General features: G+C 35.5%; 1 protein-coding gene across 1 annotated transcript in view; it reads right to left on the reverse strand.

Moving 5' to 3' along the window:
- The window catches only part of ITFG1 (integrin alpha FG-GAP repeat containing 1), a 298,986-nt gene that overhangs the window by 278,861 nt on the left and 3,386 nt on the right, over positions 1–16,739 (reverse strand). The window lies entirely within an intron of this gene.

Raw genomic sequence — 16,739 nt, forward strand, 5'->3', positions numbered from 1 at the left:
GCATATAATACCAGATGTATTTACTTTTGCTCATTGTTATTTATTTGTTGTGGTGTTCTCTTCTTTTTCTAAAAATATGATGGTTCTTTGGGAGCAGGTTTCTTGGGGAGGTTTTCTGGAGGCAGCCTTAGTTTCGGTTCAGATCAATAATCACCTCAAATGCAGTCAGGGATTAAAGTACAGTCCTTTATTGTCTCTTCCAAAATAGACCAGTTAGCTTTCTTTGGTTCCGAGAGCTCTCGTTGCTAGTCTTTTGCCTCTGCCTCTGCCTCTTGTCAGCTTCAGCCTCTCCTCTTCCGAATCCCCAGTTCTGCCCGACTGCAGTCTCTAGCTTCTCAATCTCCTCAATTGACTCTTCCACTAACTCAGCTCCTTTTATGCTCTTTTAGAGGTATAAACTCAAAGGTTGACTCCTCCTCCGAAAGTGGAATTGTAGGAGGTGTAACTTTGTGAATATTCTGGACTTGTGAACTCTAATGTGTGAGCTAATATGTGAACTCTCAAAGGTGTAAACTTAAGCATTGTTTCTATCAATTCCAGTGAGTTAATACCATGTTTCAAGTTCTGGCTCATAACAATTTGTTACATCAAAGGATTCAGTGTTTGATGGAAGGATAGGTTAGGAAATGATTTTAATGTAAAAAAAAAACAAAAAGGATCAATATAAACACAAAAACATTAAAATAAAAATTAGCTCAGTAGTATTATGTAAACTGGAAGGATACTTAATAGTGAGATAGAGATTTAGAACAGAGAGATAAAAGGTCAGAATAAGAAGTTATAACAATAATAGTGTAGGCAAAAGGAAATGAGAATTTAAAACTAAGAAAGTAAAACAGGAAATATAAATGATGGGATGGAGGTGAGATGTAAACAATAGTGAAGAAGAAATCATGCGTGAGAAAATATCAAAAAAGAAGAGGCAAGATGATGCTGAGACTTCAAACCTAAGTACTTGGGAAGATGCTGATACCCCTAATTAAGATACTTTAGAAATGGGGCTGGGGGGGAGGAGAAGGAAGAAAGGTATTTTGTATGTTTGTTTGTTTGTTTTGAGGCAGTGGTAGGGGAGATAACAAGGAATTTAGCTTCAGATAAAATTTCAGAAAAATAACAGTATTATATGTGGAAACATCAACAAATAATTGGGACAGTGGGACTGGATCTCAGGAGAGAAATTAGTGCTAGAGATATAGACCAGAGAGTTTTCCACAAAGTCATCTATTGAGCTATGGTAATAAATTTAATATTTAACTTTTGAGAGCTGGTTAGTATCAATTGGCTCCAGTATATCATGCTTAAAGAAATGATATGAGAGAGAGATATAATTTCCAAATTATATAAAGAATTTACTCAAATTTATAAGAAATCAAGACATTCTCCAATTGATAAAAGGTCAAAGGATATGTACAGATAATTTTCATATGAAGAAACTGAAACTATTTCTAGTCATGTGAAAAAATGTTCCAAATCACTATTGATCAGAGAAATGCAAATTAAGACAACTCAGATACCACTACATACCTCTCAGATTGGCTAAAATGACAGTAAAAAATGACGAATGTTGGAGGGGATGTGGGAAAACTGGATACAATACATTGTTGGTGGAACTATGAATGATTCCAACCATTCTGGAGAGCAATTTGGAACAATGCTCAAAAAGTTATCAAAGTCTGCATGCCCTTTGACCCAGCAGTGTTACTACTGGACTTATATCCCAAAGAGATCTTAAAGAAGGGAAAGAGACCCACGTGGGCAAAAATGTTTGTGGCATTTTTGTGGCATCTTTGTAGTGGCGAGAAACTGGAAACTGAATGGATACCCATCAATTGGAGAATTGTAGAGGGTTGAAACTCTTGAGTCATTGCACTAAGGTTGGTTCAAGCACTTAAGGCTAATTACCAATTGGACAATACTCTATGGGCATGTACTTGGGGAATGGTCCTTCCCACTATTCTGTGCTGGCTCCATAATTGGTGTACAGAGAACTGTAGGAGGGACTAGGGGGTGGAGTAAGACTAGCCAGGGTCACTTTGGCGGTAGATGAGGAAGAAGGAGTTCTTGGAGATTCTGCTTTCATCCTATTCACTTCTACCCCTAAAGACCAAGAATAAAGACTAAGGACTTTTGCTTATCCTGACTCCAACTGATTATAAAGTATCCAGGGTGCTAGCTTGGTCATCACAGAGAATGCCTGAATAAATTGTGGCATATGAATGTTATGGAATATTATTGTTCTGTAAGAAATGACCAGCAGGATGATTTCAGAAAGGCCTGAAGAGACTTACATGAACTGATGCTGAATGAAATGAGCAGGACCAGGAGATCATTATACATGACAACAACAAAATTATAAGGTGACCAATTCTGATGGATGTGGCTTTTCAACAAAAAGATAATTCAAATCAGTTCTAATTATTCAGTAATGAAGAGAGTCAGCTACACCCAGAGAGAACTATGGGAAATGAGTGTGGACCACAACACAGCATTTACACTCCTTCTGTTATTGTTTGCTTGCATTTTTGTTTTCCTTCACAGGTTTTTTAATTTCTTTCTAGATCCAATTTTTCTTCTGCAGCAAGGTAACTATAAATATGTATACATATATTGGATTTAACATATACTTTAACATATTTAACACGTATTAGACTACCTGCCATCTTGGGGAGGATATAGGGGGAAGGAGGAGAAAAGTTGGAACAGAAAGTTTTACAAAGAGTATTGTTGAAAAATTACCCATGCATTATATTTTGTAAATGAAAAACTATAATAAAAAAAAGAAAGAAATGATATGAGAGCTTGATGAAGCAGCAGGATAAAAGGGAAGGCTTTTAGGCATATATATATATATATATATATATATAAAGCCTATATAAAGGATGAGGGACATTTTTCCTCCAACAGAAAAAGGAAGGAGAGAATAAATAAAAATATTTCCTCTTCACTTTAAAATTTATATTTAAATTAATACTGCATTTTCTCTTAGTCAAATAGGAGATAAAGACATCAATGGAAAATAGGGATATGATGGGTTGAGAGCATGATGATAACAATATAAATGATTTCTAAGATATTATGTGGATCATTATCTTTATTAAAATGAACACTGAGATCTTTTAAAATAGATTTTTCTTTTTGGGAGTAAAAGCAAGAAGAAACTATTTACATATTTCTTATATCATATATGGTACTTACATCATAAATTTATAATTATATATTATGATGTATTTCATTACAAATTTCATAATTATAAAGTTAAATTTTTTAAAGATATATGCCTACATATTTGTACATATCTATACACTCTATATATCTATATGTAGATATGAAATATGCTTACATGAAGTTGGGTTCTCAAAGAATTTTGGCAATGCAGTCCCTTAACATTCCCGGATAACACATCTAATTTTAAATGCACCAGAATGTAATAAATGTCTACATATATGATGCAGTGGGATTAGACCAAGCCCTTTCTCTCACAAAAACCAGGAGAATCTGAAGAAACAAACAACAACAACAACAACAAAAAAAAACTAGAATAGTTTGATACCAAAAGAACTCTTCTAGTCCATTTTGTCCTCATCTAGTTCAGTTTATGATAGGTCTAGACAGAGGTATGGGTGCCTACAGCCCACTTACCTAAATCAGTACACTTGTAAAAAGACTTCATCTCCCTTTTTCTATCTCATTATATCACTTCATAGACTAGAAGGGAAACAATAAACTGGGAAAACATTTTTACAGTCAAAGGTTCTGATAAAGGCCTCATTTCCAAAATATATAGAGAATTGACTCTAATTTATAAGAAATCAAGCCATTCTCCAATTGATAAACGGTCAAAGGATATGAACAGACAATTCTCAGATGAATAAATTAAAACTATTTATAGACATATGAAAATATGCTCCAAATCATTATTAATCAGAGAAATGCAAATTAAGACAATTCTGAGATACCACTACACACCTGTCAGATTGGCTAGAATGACAGGGAAAGATAATGAGGAATGTTGGAGGGGATGTGGAAAAACAGGGACACTGATACATTGTTGGTGGAATTGTGAACACATCCAGCCATTCTGGAACGCAATTTGGAACTATGCTCAAAAAGTTATCAAACTGTGTATACCCTTTGATCCAGCAGTGTCTCTACTGGGCTTATACCCCAAAGAGATACTAAAGAAGGGAAAGGGACCTGTATGTGCCAAAATGTTTGTGGCAGTCCTGTTTGTAGTGGCTAGAAACTGGAAATTGAATGGATGCCCATCAATTGGAGAATGGTTGGGTAAATTGTGGTATATGACATGTTATGGAATATTATTGTTCTGTAAGAAATGACAAGCAGGATGAATACAGAGAGGACTGGCGAGACTTACATGAACTGATGCTAAGTGAAATGAGCAGAACCAGGAGATCATTATATACCTCAACAGCGATATTGTATGAGGTTGTATTCTGATGGAAGTGGATCTCTTCGATAAAGAGAGCTAATTCAGTTTCAAATGATCAAGGATGGACAGAAGCAGCTACACCCAAAGAAAGAACACTGGGAAATGAATATAAACTGCTTGCATTTTTGTTTTTCTTGCCAGGCTATTTATACCTTCTGAATCCAATTCTCCCTGTGCAACAAGAGAACTGTTTTGATTCTGCACACATATATTGTATCTAGGGTATTCTGTAACCTATTTAATATGTTAAGGACTGCTTGCCATCTGGGGGAGGGGGTGGAGGGAGAAAGGAGAAAAATCAGAACAGAAGTGAGTGCAGGGGATAATGTTGTAAAAAATTATTCTGGCATGGGTTCTGTCAATAAAAAGTTATTTAAAATAAAAAAATAAAATAACTTCATAGACTTTACTCCAGTAGGGCTATGTGAGTCAGCCTACATTTCTCATATCAGTAGGGCTAATTACTGGAGTTATTTTAATATAAAAATTAAGTAAAATATTAGAGATATAAAAGAAAAAAAAGAAATATAAAATTCTTTTATATAATATATACTTAATATATTACAATATAATATAATATACTATTTAATATAAAAGAAAAATAAAATATAAAAAGATATAAAAGAGAAAAAAAATATTAGAGATACAAAAAGGAAACCCCAAAATGTTATGGACCTAATAGAAGCAGAAGAGATTAAGAAAAGGTAGATAGATTACTCAGAAGAGATATACAAATCTTAATACCACTGATAACCATAATGATGTGCTAGACATCTTGAAGAATGAAGCCAAGTAGGCTTTAGGAACTAACAATAATGAAATATGTGAAAGGAGAATTACGAGAAAAGCAGGATAGTTTGGAAGAGATAGAAGAACTAGAGACCAAATTGCCAGCATTCACGGGATGATGGAAAGGAGTTCCACAAAAAAAATTTACTTCAACTTTGTTGATTACACTAAAGTTTTTAACTGTATGGATTACAACAAAATGTGTCAAATACTCAAAGAGAAGGGAGTACCAGATCATTATATTTGCCCCCTAACCTACTAAACACAAAAAACTCATTGGTTTAAGTTTGGAAAAGGAGTATGACAAAACTGTATATTGTTATCTTATTTATTTAACTTGTATGCAGAGGACATCATGCAAAATGTCAGGCTGAATGAATCAAAAACTAGAATTAAAGTTACTAAGAGAAAAATCAACAATTTCAGATATGTAAATGATACCAGTGATAGCAGAAAGTGAAGAGGAATTAAAAAGCCTCTTGATGAAGGTGGAAGAGGAGAGTATAAAAGCTAGCTTGAAGCAAAACATATTAAGGTCTTGGCAACTGGTTCCTTTACTTCCTAGGAAATAGAGAAATAAGAAATGGAAGTAGTATCAGACTTTATATTGTTGGGCTCGAAGATTATAGCAGACTACAGTCATAAAATTAAAAGATGTTAACTCCTTGGAAGGAAGGCTGTGGTAAAACTGGCCAGCATACCAAAAAGCTATACCTTTGCTGACAAAAGCCCATATAATCAAAGCTATGTTCTTTTGGGTTTTTTTTCCCAGTAGCAATGTATGACATTTGAGAGTCAGACTATTAAAAAAAAGGCTGAATGGCACAGAATTACTGCTTTACTAGAGATGACTTATGAGAGAGCTTTGGACAAGATTGATTCAGGCTGTTCACTGGAAAGTCCAATATTAAAGCTTAAATACTTTGGCCACATAATGAGAAACTGGGACTCAGTGGAAAAGATCTTGTTGTTGGGAAAAATTGAAGCCACAAGGAAAAGAGGTGGCAGAGGGTCTGATGGATACATAATGTCATGGAAACAATGAACATGAACTTGGATTTTGAGAGCTAGTGGAGCATCTAGAAGAGAATGGGATGCTATGTCCATGGGGTCACAAAGAATTGAATACAACTAAACAAGAGTTCTTGCAGGATTCACATTCTAATTTTGAGGTCTTTATGACCTAATATATGGTCAATTTTTGTGTAGGTTCCATGAACTGCTGAGAAGAAAGTATACTCCTTTCTGTCACCATTCAGCTTTCTCCAGAGATCTATCATACCTAATTTTTCTAATATTCTATTTACCTCTTTAATTTCTTTTTTATTTGTTTTATGATTTGATTTATCTAAATCTGAGAGTGCAAGATTGAGATCTCCCACTATTACAGTTTTGCTGTCTATTTTTTCTCACAACTCTCTTAACTTCTCCTTTAGGAAGTTAGATGCTATACCATTTGGTGCATATATGTTTAATATTGATATTGCTTCATTGTCTATAGTACCCTTTAGCAAGATATAATTTCCTTCCTTAACTCTTTTAATTAGATCAATTTTTGCTTTTGCTTGATCTGAGATAAGGATGGCTACCCCTGCTTTTTTGACTTCACCTGAAGCATAATAGATTCTGCTCCAGCCTTTTACTTTTACTCTGTATGTATCTCCTTGTTTTAAATGTGTTTCCTGTAAAGAACATATTGTAGGGTTCTGACTTCTGATCCAGTCTGCTATCCGCTTCCTCTTTATGGGAGAGTTCATCCCATTCACATTTACGGTTAAAATGACTAATTCTGTATTTCCTGCCATTCTAATATCCCCAGATTGTACTTTTCCTTTTCTTGTCCTCCTTCCCTTCTTCCCTAGTATTAAACTTATTGGTCCACTTGCATCATGCAGCTATTAGGGTTCACATTCTAAAGAGGAAGAGAAAACACAGATTTCAGCTATAAATCAGGTGGGAAAGAATCATAATCACATGATATCATAAAAAAATTAGGAGAACAAGGGATAATTTGCCTATTAGATTTTTGGAGAAGAGAGAATTTATGACCAAAGAAGAACTAGAGAACATTATGAAGGCAAAATGGATAACTCTGATTACATTAAATTATAAAGATTTTGCACAAACAAAATCAATAGAAATGAGATTAAAAGGGAAGTACAAAGCTGGGAAAAAATCTTTGCAGCCATTATTTCTGATAAAGGTCTCTATGTTTCTAAAATAAATAAAGAACATTGTCAAATTTATAAGGACATAAGTCATTCCCCAATTGATAAATGGTCAAAGGATAAAAACAGACAAGTTTCAAATGATGAAATTAAAGTCATTTATAGTTATATGAAAAAATGCTCTAAATCACTATTGATGCAAGAAATGCAAATTAACTGAAGTACCACTTCAAATCTCTCAAATTGGCTAAGATGACAGGAAAGGATAATGATAAATATTGGAGAAAATGTGGGAAAACTGGGACACTATGCATTGTTGGTAGAGTAGTGAAATGATTCAATCATTTTGGAGAGCAATCTGGAACTATGCCTAAAGGTCTATAAAACTGTGCCACCTTTGACCCAATAGTGCCATTACTGGGTCTGCATCCCAAGGAAAGTATAAAGAAAGGGAAAACTCTCACATGTGCAAAAATGTTTGTAGCAGCTTTTTGTGGTAGCAAAGAATCGGAAAAGGAATAGATGCCCATCATCTGGAAAATAGCTGAACAAGTTGTGGCACATAAAGGTAACCAAATATTATTGTTCTATAAAAAATGATGAACAAACTGATTTTAGAAAGGCCTGCAAAGATTTGCATGAACTGACACCAAGCAAAACAAGCAGTACTAGGAATACTTTGTACACAGTAACAGCAAAAATGTGTGATGATCAACTAAGAAAGGCTTGGCTCTTCCAGTGGTTCAGTGATCCAAAGGAATTCCAAATGACTTTTTTTTTTTTTTTTTTTTTTGCTAAGGCAATTGGGGTTAAGTGACTTGCCCAGGTCACAAAGATAGGAAGTGTTAAGTGTCTGAGACTGGATTTAAACTCAGGAACACCTGACTTCAAGGTTGATACTCTATCCACTGAGCTACCTAGCTACCCCTCCCACCCCAAAAGACTTTGGACAGAAAATGCCATCGGCAACCAGAGAAAGAAGTAAGGAGAATGAATGTAAACATCAACACATGCTATATTCACTTTTTTTTTCTGTTTTTTTTTTCTCCCTCTTTCCCATGGTTTTTTCCATTTGCTCTGATTTTTCTCTCCCAACATAATTCATAAAACAATATGTATTAAAAATAAACTAAAAAAATCATAATCATTAGGGTAAAGTAGTAAACAGATGTTGATCCTTCTTTAGTGTCATTTCTACTGATAAAATCCTATCAGTTTCTGATGTTGAACCATTTGATAGTGCCAAGGACTTTGGAGGCAAGATTTTTTTTTCCTTTTCTGTATCTTCAGTAGTTGTGGCTAAAGCATGTGCAGGAGCAGTTACTTGGCTGCATCTCAGTAAGAGTTCAGCCCCAGGATGTAGGTAACTAATGCATCAGGCTGGAAATATTGCCATTACTAAGACTCTTGGGTTCAAAATACCCTGAATAGGGGTAGGGGAAGTTATTAAATTGGGGAGCAAATTATCAAGTTTTCACTATGAGCATTTATAACTTGGAAATTGGCAATGCTTTGAATAAAGGCTTAAATTATTGCTTTGTTAAGTGTAGGTTTAAGAAAGTGATAGATAAAATGTTAATAATGTAGACTAAACTTAAAATGAGAGGATTTGGTGGTTAAGGTGATAGTGATAGTTTGGCCTGTTTGGTACATGCTGCTTTTTCTCTCTCCCTTAATGCCTTGCTGTTTCAGATAGGCTAGTTGGCTTGTTCTGTGATGGTCAACAGGTTGCCAGTTGATGGGAAATGTGAATCCTTAATTCAAGGGATCACCTTCTCACATGATGGCTGTGTAGGTTAGATTAGAAGCAGAACTAGTCTTGGGATACAATTCCAGTCCTAGGTTCTTGTGCTTATCTATTTGTTTGTGGCAATTAGTGGTGATTATGAGGAAGTTAGTTCTCTTCTCCAATGATAGTTTCTTTCTTCAATGATGCTCGTGGGAGTTGGGCTGGAAGCAAGTCTGATAGTTTGAGGGACTCAATTGTTCCTAAGGCTCTTGGGTTCAGTTGTCTGTTTTAGGCAGCAGGAAGAGTACTAGTTAAGATAGTGGTGATGGTGGTTTAATTTGACTGGCATATAATACCTCCTGTCTCTCCCTTAGGATGCTCAACTGCTTCAGCTAGTGTGGCCAGTCTGCCGATGTGGCTTCTTCCCTCCTCCTTCCCTGTTCCCCACGCCTGCACCTTAAACTCCTAACTTAAGTTTAGTCAACCGACAAACATTTACCAAATGCCTATTATCTCTTTTTAATCATTCCTCTTCATCATTTCCCTCATTACTATGCTTTCTTGAAACTTCCCCATCAGAATAGAAAATTCCCTTTATTCTAATAAACACCCAATATATTCATATTTTCTCCTTATGAAACCAACCAACTTCTTGCTTCTTTCTCCCACCAGTTTAGTTGACATCAACAATTTTACCATTTCCCCATAAAATCTTTTCTTTTTTCTAGTCACTTTGTGACAAATATACTGGAAACTATCTTCTATTCTTTTTATATATTATCTAGTGCTAATACAATAAAATGAACAATCAGTGCATGCTGAATTAAATACTACATCTTAATTTACCCTTTTTAGTACTGAATGTACCGTCTCTCATGCCTCTTGGTGAATTCTTGGATTCTTTCTTACTTAAAGATTTACACTTACTAGATCATTCTAATTGGCTTCCGATTGCTGTTATCTAATGGATTGCAAAGTCATTATCCTTCCTTTCTCAAAAAGTTCAATATTTAAATCATGGTTTTCATCTCTTTCCTACCTTTGCCTTTTTTTTTTTAAAGGAAAAAAGGAAGGAAGGAATTCCAAAATTCCATTTTGTGAGACCCTCTCAAGATATCTTGGGGTTTACTGGCTAGATTTCTTTCTTAAGGACCATGCCTTGAACCAAAACCAATCTGATACTCATGGATAGGCCACCAATAGATTCCAGGCAAAGCCCCCTTTGGCCACTGTTTGGGTCCTGATGAACTCAGATTGAACGTAAATAGTAATTATTTCTACTTAAGCCAAAAACACTGAGAGTCTTCTCCAAGATTTATTTATTTTTTAGATTGCTAAATTTTTTGGGGGGACTAGGTGAAAGAGAAGATTCTTTCCCATAATTGCTACCTAGCTTTAATCACTGAATGGGTGTAATCTCAGTCAAACTGAGACCTGTGGAAGACCTTAGCTTAAAAAGGCCAAGGTCTCTCATTGAATCCATGGCCATCTCCAATTATCCTGTTCGATATTTTGCCACTGGACCCAGATGACTCTGGAAGGGAAAGTGAGGCAGGTAACCTTGCACAGCCCTCCTTCACTTAAATTCAATTCACTTGCATGTCATGGCATCACTTCCCTGATATTATGGTCCTCTTTGAGAATGGAGGACTGACAACAAGTTTCTGCTCTTATACTTGGAAGCTTGAATCCACACTCTAAAATCTTCTCAAATACTCTGATCTCTCAAGTCATTAATTTCCTCAGTTCCAATGTATCTACATTTTCAATACACTAAACCATACAGATTGTGGCACTGATATTCACTGTGAATACTGTAAATCTCTTCACATCATACCTTATTCACTTCTTCCTGACTCCAGTCCCTGGTGAAAAGTTGATCTTTCTCCTCAACAAGGCCAACTTTTCTGCATGTATTCTATATCTCATCCCCTTCCACAGTAGACTGTTCCTATGATCATCTTGCCTCTCTAATCTTCAATCTCTTTTTATGTAAGGATTTTTTTTTCTGGTATCTTTCTTCATCCTGAAAATAACTACAATATCCTAACTATACCCTTATATCTTCTCAAGCTACAATCTCTCTTTCCTTTCAGGGCCTAACTCTAGAAAAAGTTATCTGCATTCTCTACCTCCACTACTTCTCCTCTTACCCACATTTCAGTCCTTTGCAATCTGGCTTCCTACATCATCATAAAACTGAAAATTCTCTCAAAAATAACTGATAATCTCTTAATTGCCAAATCTGATGGCCTTTTCTTATTATTGCTATATAGAATTCAATATGATCAAAGATTCTCCTCATGGTTCCTCTCTCCAAAATTTTGTTTTGTTTTGTTTCTTTTGGAAGCATTTGGAGTTAAGTGATTGCCCAGGATCATACAGTTAATAAATGTCTGAAGCCAGATTTGAATTGTCCTCTTGTCTGATTGCAGGGCCAGTGTTCTACCCATTGTGTAACCTAGTTGCACCCTCCCACCCTTTTTTAGTTTTAAACTTTTTTTTCCTTCTCTTGATTTCCTCCGTACTTGAGGACTCATCACCATTATTCACTACTTCATCTTTTATTACCTGTCCCCTATGATTATAAACAACCCAATTTTCTACTCTCAGTCTTCTACTCCTTTCTTGATGAGCTTTTTCTCTAGCTAATTCCTAAATCTACATATCCACACTAGTCTTTTTCCTGAGTACGTTTTACTCTTGTACATTTCATACCTGTTGGACATTTCAAATTGATGTCTTGTAGGCACCTCAAGCAATATATCCAAAACAGAATTCAATGTATTTCCTCTTTTATCTTCCTATCCTCTGAACTTGTTTTAAGAGCATCATCAACCTTCTAATCATCCAGCTTTATAATCTTGGCATTGACTTTCACTCTCTTCTCCTCACATATCTAATTATATTTTTTTTGTCATTTCCACCTTTGCCACATCTCCTGTATTTACACTTATCTTTCTACTCATATAAATACCCCTAATTTATATTTCCCATCACCTTATGTTTGGATTTTTGAACCACTTATTAACTAGTTTCCTGTTTCAAGTCTTTCCCCTCTCCAATCCATCTTCCACGTGGCTGTCAATATGATTTTCCTTAAGGGCAGGTCCCTGCTACTCAATAAACTCTGATGACTTCCTTTATTCTCTAGGACCAAATATAAGTTTCTCTGACTAACTTTTAAAGCCCTTCACAAATCACCATCAACTTCTCTTTCCAATCTTTTATTATGTATATTACTTCCTATCCCAAAATCTGTGCTCCATCCAGGCTGGCCTTTTTGATCTTCCTTCTCTCCAGTTGTGTACCTTATTATTTCTTTATATCCAATCTCTGAAGAAACAGTGGCTCTATACTTGCTAAGAAAAATTCCTCTACTTAGGTTCAACTTAGACTCTATCTCATCTCTGAATATCCCCCTCTAATCACTCTTTTACCAGCTCCTTCCCTACTATACACATCCATAACTAGGTCTTCCTGATCCTCCTCAATTTTCACTTAATTTTGCCACCCCTTTAAACTTTCTCAATATAGCTTACCCTTCAGAACCAAATTCCTAGAAAATGCTTTCTACTTCTCATCATTTCCATTCTTCTATACCTCTCATTTTTTATCTTTTATTCTGGCTATTAACCAAATCACTTGAAATAGTAAACCAATATTTGCTTAATCAATGAGATTAGTATTCTTTTCTTGATTCTAATTCTTCTTGATCTCTCTGCAGCTTCTCTGTTGACTACCTAGTTCTCCCTGTCACAATGTTTTCTTTTGCTTCCTGTCTGACTTCTTTTTAGTCATTTTTGATGGATAACTTTCAAAGTCCTGCATATAAGTATAGCTGTCCTTAAAGGCTATCCAAGTTTTCTCTTTTCTCCTTATACTATTCTCAGATGATATCATCAATTTCAATGGATTCCATTTACTATGACCTAAAGACTAGCAAATTTGTATTGTCTGGCCCAAATCCCTCTCCTGAGCTCTAATTCCACATCATCTACATCTAGTTAGATATCTCCAACTGGTTATCTCATGGGTACACTCAATGTCCCCAAAACAGAATGCATTTTATCTTATACCCCCAAACCACTCTTCCCTCAAGCTGCACATGATCTCTTATAGGCAAAATCATCCTTCCAATCAACCAGGCTTGCAAACTAAGAGTGATTCTCAACTCCCATCTTTCTTTCATCTCCCTCTCCCAATGTAAATCAGTTGTTCATTCTTGATTCTTGTTCATTGTGCTACCATTAATTATATCTTTTGGAATTAATCCCCATTTCTTCCTCATTATATTTCTCCTTCTCCCTGAACTCTCTTACCCACATATTTTCTTTCTTAGACGTTGTATCAGTTTCTTAAATGGCTTCCCTCTCCTCTCTTCAACACATCACCCAGGTAATTGTCAAAATCATCTTTCTAAAATAGTTTCCTGATCATATCATTGTCTTACTCAAGAATCTTTAGTGGTTCTATACTGATGTGCGGAAAAAATAAAAATCCCCTTGGTTTGGCATTTAAAGTTCTTCATGATCTGGTATTATCAACCTTTTCATTTTTATTTCACATCACATCTTCTCTATACATCAGATACTTCAGCCAAACTGATATACTCACTGTTCCCTGTTTTCTAAATTGCATCTCTTGCCTTTGGCCTGGAATGCACTATCTCCCTCATGCCAATCCCTTATAACATGGATTCTTAACTTGGGGTCTATGAACTTTTAAATAAATATATCATTTTTGGGTTATTGTATATGTTTCATTTTATACATACAAAACTATCATTCTGAGAAGGGGTCCTGAGGTGTCGCTAGATGGCCAAAAGGCTCCATGACTCAAATAAATGTTGAAAAAACAATATTGGGGGGTAGAGCCAAGGTGGCCGAGTGAAGCCAAAAACTGCTCAAGCTCTCCCAGTTTTCCCTCAAAACCACATGAAATCAAGCCTCTGAACAGAGTCTGACAGAATGAAACCTATTTCCAACTCAAGGTAGATTAGAAGGTCTCAGGAAAAGTCAGTCTTGCTGGGGTATAAGGAGTACTTAACCTGGGAAAGTCTGGGAAAGCCAGTTAAACATAGCAGATCAGCAACTAAGACCCTCAGTTATAGCTCAGTAGCAGAGCAGAAAAGTGGGGAAAGCACCAATCCCAGCTGAAAAGGCTAATTCTGGGAAACTGGACTATTTCCTGGAAAAAAGCAGGCAAAGCTAACCTCTGCTATGAGCAAAACACCAAATACAAGGGGTCCCTGTACTTAAAGCCAAGACTCAGAGCTGCACCAGTAGCTTGGGACAGTACCCTCTTTATCCCAAGAGCAGAGCTTGACCATCAAAGTCACAAAAGAGGAAATACAAAAAAAAAGAAAAGAAAATGAACAAGAAACAGAAAAGAACCTTAACCACAGAAAGCTACTATGATGACAGGGAAGATCTAAACACCAACTCAGATAAGGACAAAATGGCCACAAAGAAAATCTCAAAGAATGATATGAATTGATCTCGGGTCCAAAGAAGCTTCTTAGAAGTACTCATAAAAGATTTTAAAAGACAAATAAGAGAGGTAGAAGAAAAAATGAGAAAAGAAATGAGAGGTATGCAAGAGAATCAACAGCTTGGAAAAGGAAGGCAATCTCTTAAAAAATACAATTGGCCAAATGGGGGTGGGGGGGGAAATCCACAGAAGAAATCAATTCATTAAAAAAGAAAACATATTGGAATCCAAAAGTATCATCTACTACAGGAAACCTTTCCTCATGGGGAGGGGAGCAGGCACGCTTCAAATACATCTCCTTTATTCAATCTTTAATTTTAAGGTTTGGGTTTCTAAGTCCATTTTCGATTTTATTTTGCATCCTTTTGCTTTTTAGAATATATTATCCCATGCCCTTCTGTGGTTTCTGACAATCTTATGTCATTTGAATTTCCATTCCTTTTTCAAAGTCTTTTCCCAGGTTACATTTTGTTGTTGTTGTTGGAACAGAAATTTAATCGTTATGTATCTTGAAGTTTGAAGCATACTTTTTTCTGGAAGCGAACAGTAGATTTTTTTCTATTGGAGTTCTTTCTGCATTCAGAAGTTCTGTGCAGGTTTTTATTTTATTTTTTTCCGAGGTGGGGAGAGGGGAATTATATTATTTCTCCTACTATGATGTTCAGATTTTTTTCTTTCTTTTCCTTTTTTTTTTTTTTTTTCATTTGTCATGTTCTTTTGGGAGGCATATATGCTAAGTTGTCTCTAAATATTCTATCTTCAAGATCAATGTTTTTAGCTTATAAAAGGATATGTTCTCACATCAGATGTATCAAACTCAGAAAGTGAAGCCTGCAAAATTGCTGGAACCAAATTAAATGGACAGTTGTAACAATTGGAAAATCTTTAACAGAAATAAATATATAATACAATATAGGTAATGTTAACTTATGGTTTTCTGAGTTGATATTCAGCCTGGCAGGGATCTATTTTTATTTGAATTGTCCTGTTAACTACTTTATATTATTGCTTTTTGTTTCTCTTCTTCAGGATTCCCTTTTCTTCCAGTAAAGTTTTATTCCCAATCTGTTATCTTTTTTGTTTCCATGGAGAGACTTGGGTTTAAGTTTTTCTACTCTGCTAATTATTTTTGCTTTGTGGGAAATAAATTCCGGTATTTGTTTCTGTTTAAATTCTTTTTTCAAGGTTCTGATTTGATTCTCAGACATTCTGGAATATCCTGCTGCATCTGTGCTCTTTGGGGAATTCACAAAGTTCCATCAGGATTCCCTTTGTCTTACAAAATTTATTTAGATATGTTTGCAATTTTCTATTCTAATTTAAATAAGTATATTCTTGATAATTTCTTTGCTTGGGCTCTAGGTTTTAACTGAAATTTTTTCCTTCCTGATCTTTAGTGGTTCTATTTTTTTCCCTTACATTTCCCTTTTGTTCACTTTCTTATTCTTCTTTGTGCATATATTGTTGGGGTTAATACCAAAACTATTTCAATCTTCTCTTTCCTTAGGGAATCTACACAATACTTACTCCAGCAATCTGTGTTCTTTAGTTCTATGGTAGATCCGAGTATGTTTGCTGCTTTCTGCAGAATTGTAGAGATGGACTGTACGTCTTAGGCAGAGTTTCAATTGTCCAGGGCTCCCTAACCTGGAGGCTATTCAATGCAGTGCATAGACTCCACTCCTATATCTTCCATTCCTTTGTATATGGCTGGACAGAGCTTGTTGAAGCAAAATACTAGGGTAGAGGAGGGACAGATGTACCAGCAAAGACTTCATGATGAGGAAAACTCCTGAATGGTCCCAGAGCACAAACAGATGGGTCAGTCTGTGTGTGCTCCATTGGAATGTAGAGGTTTATGGAAGATGGTGTTGAGTAAGTGTAGTGATCATCCATAAAGCTGCTACTTTTGAGAAAGTTGAAGATAGTTGTATTTGCTCTATCACTGCCTCATAATTCCGCTTTTGGAGTTGTTTGGTTTTTGTTGTTAGTTTGTTTTTATGAGAGTTAATAGATACAGGAGAAAATGTCCAGTGTCTATTTTCTGATCATATGACTTACAGATTTATACAGGAAATTCTTCCTAATTCCCCTAGGAATTAGTCAGTGC

Source organism: Antechinus flavipes, chromosome 2 (genome assembly GCF_016432865.1).
Source record: "Antechinus flavipes isolate AdamAnt ecotype Samford, QLD, Australia chromosome 2, AdamAnt_v2, whole genome shotgun sequence".
NCBI classification, from domain to species: Eukaryota; Metazoa; Chordata; class Mammalia; order Dasyuromorphia; family Dasyuridae; genus Antechinus; species Antechinus flavipes.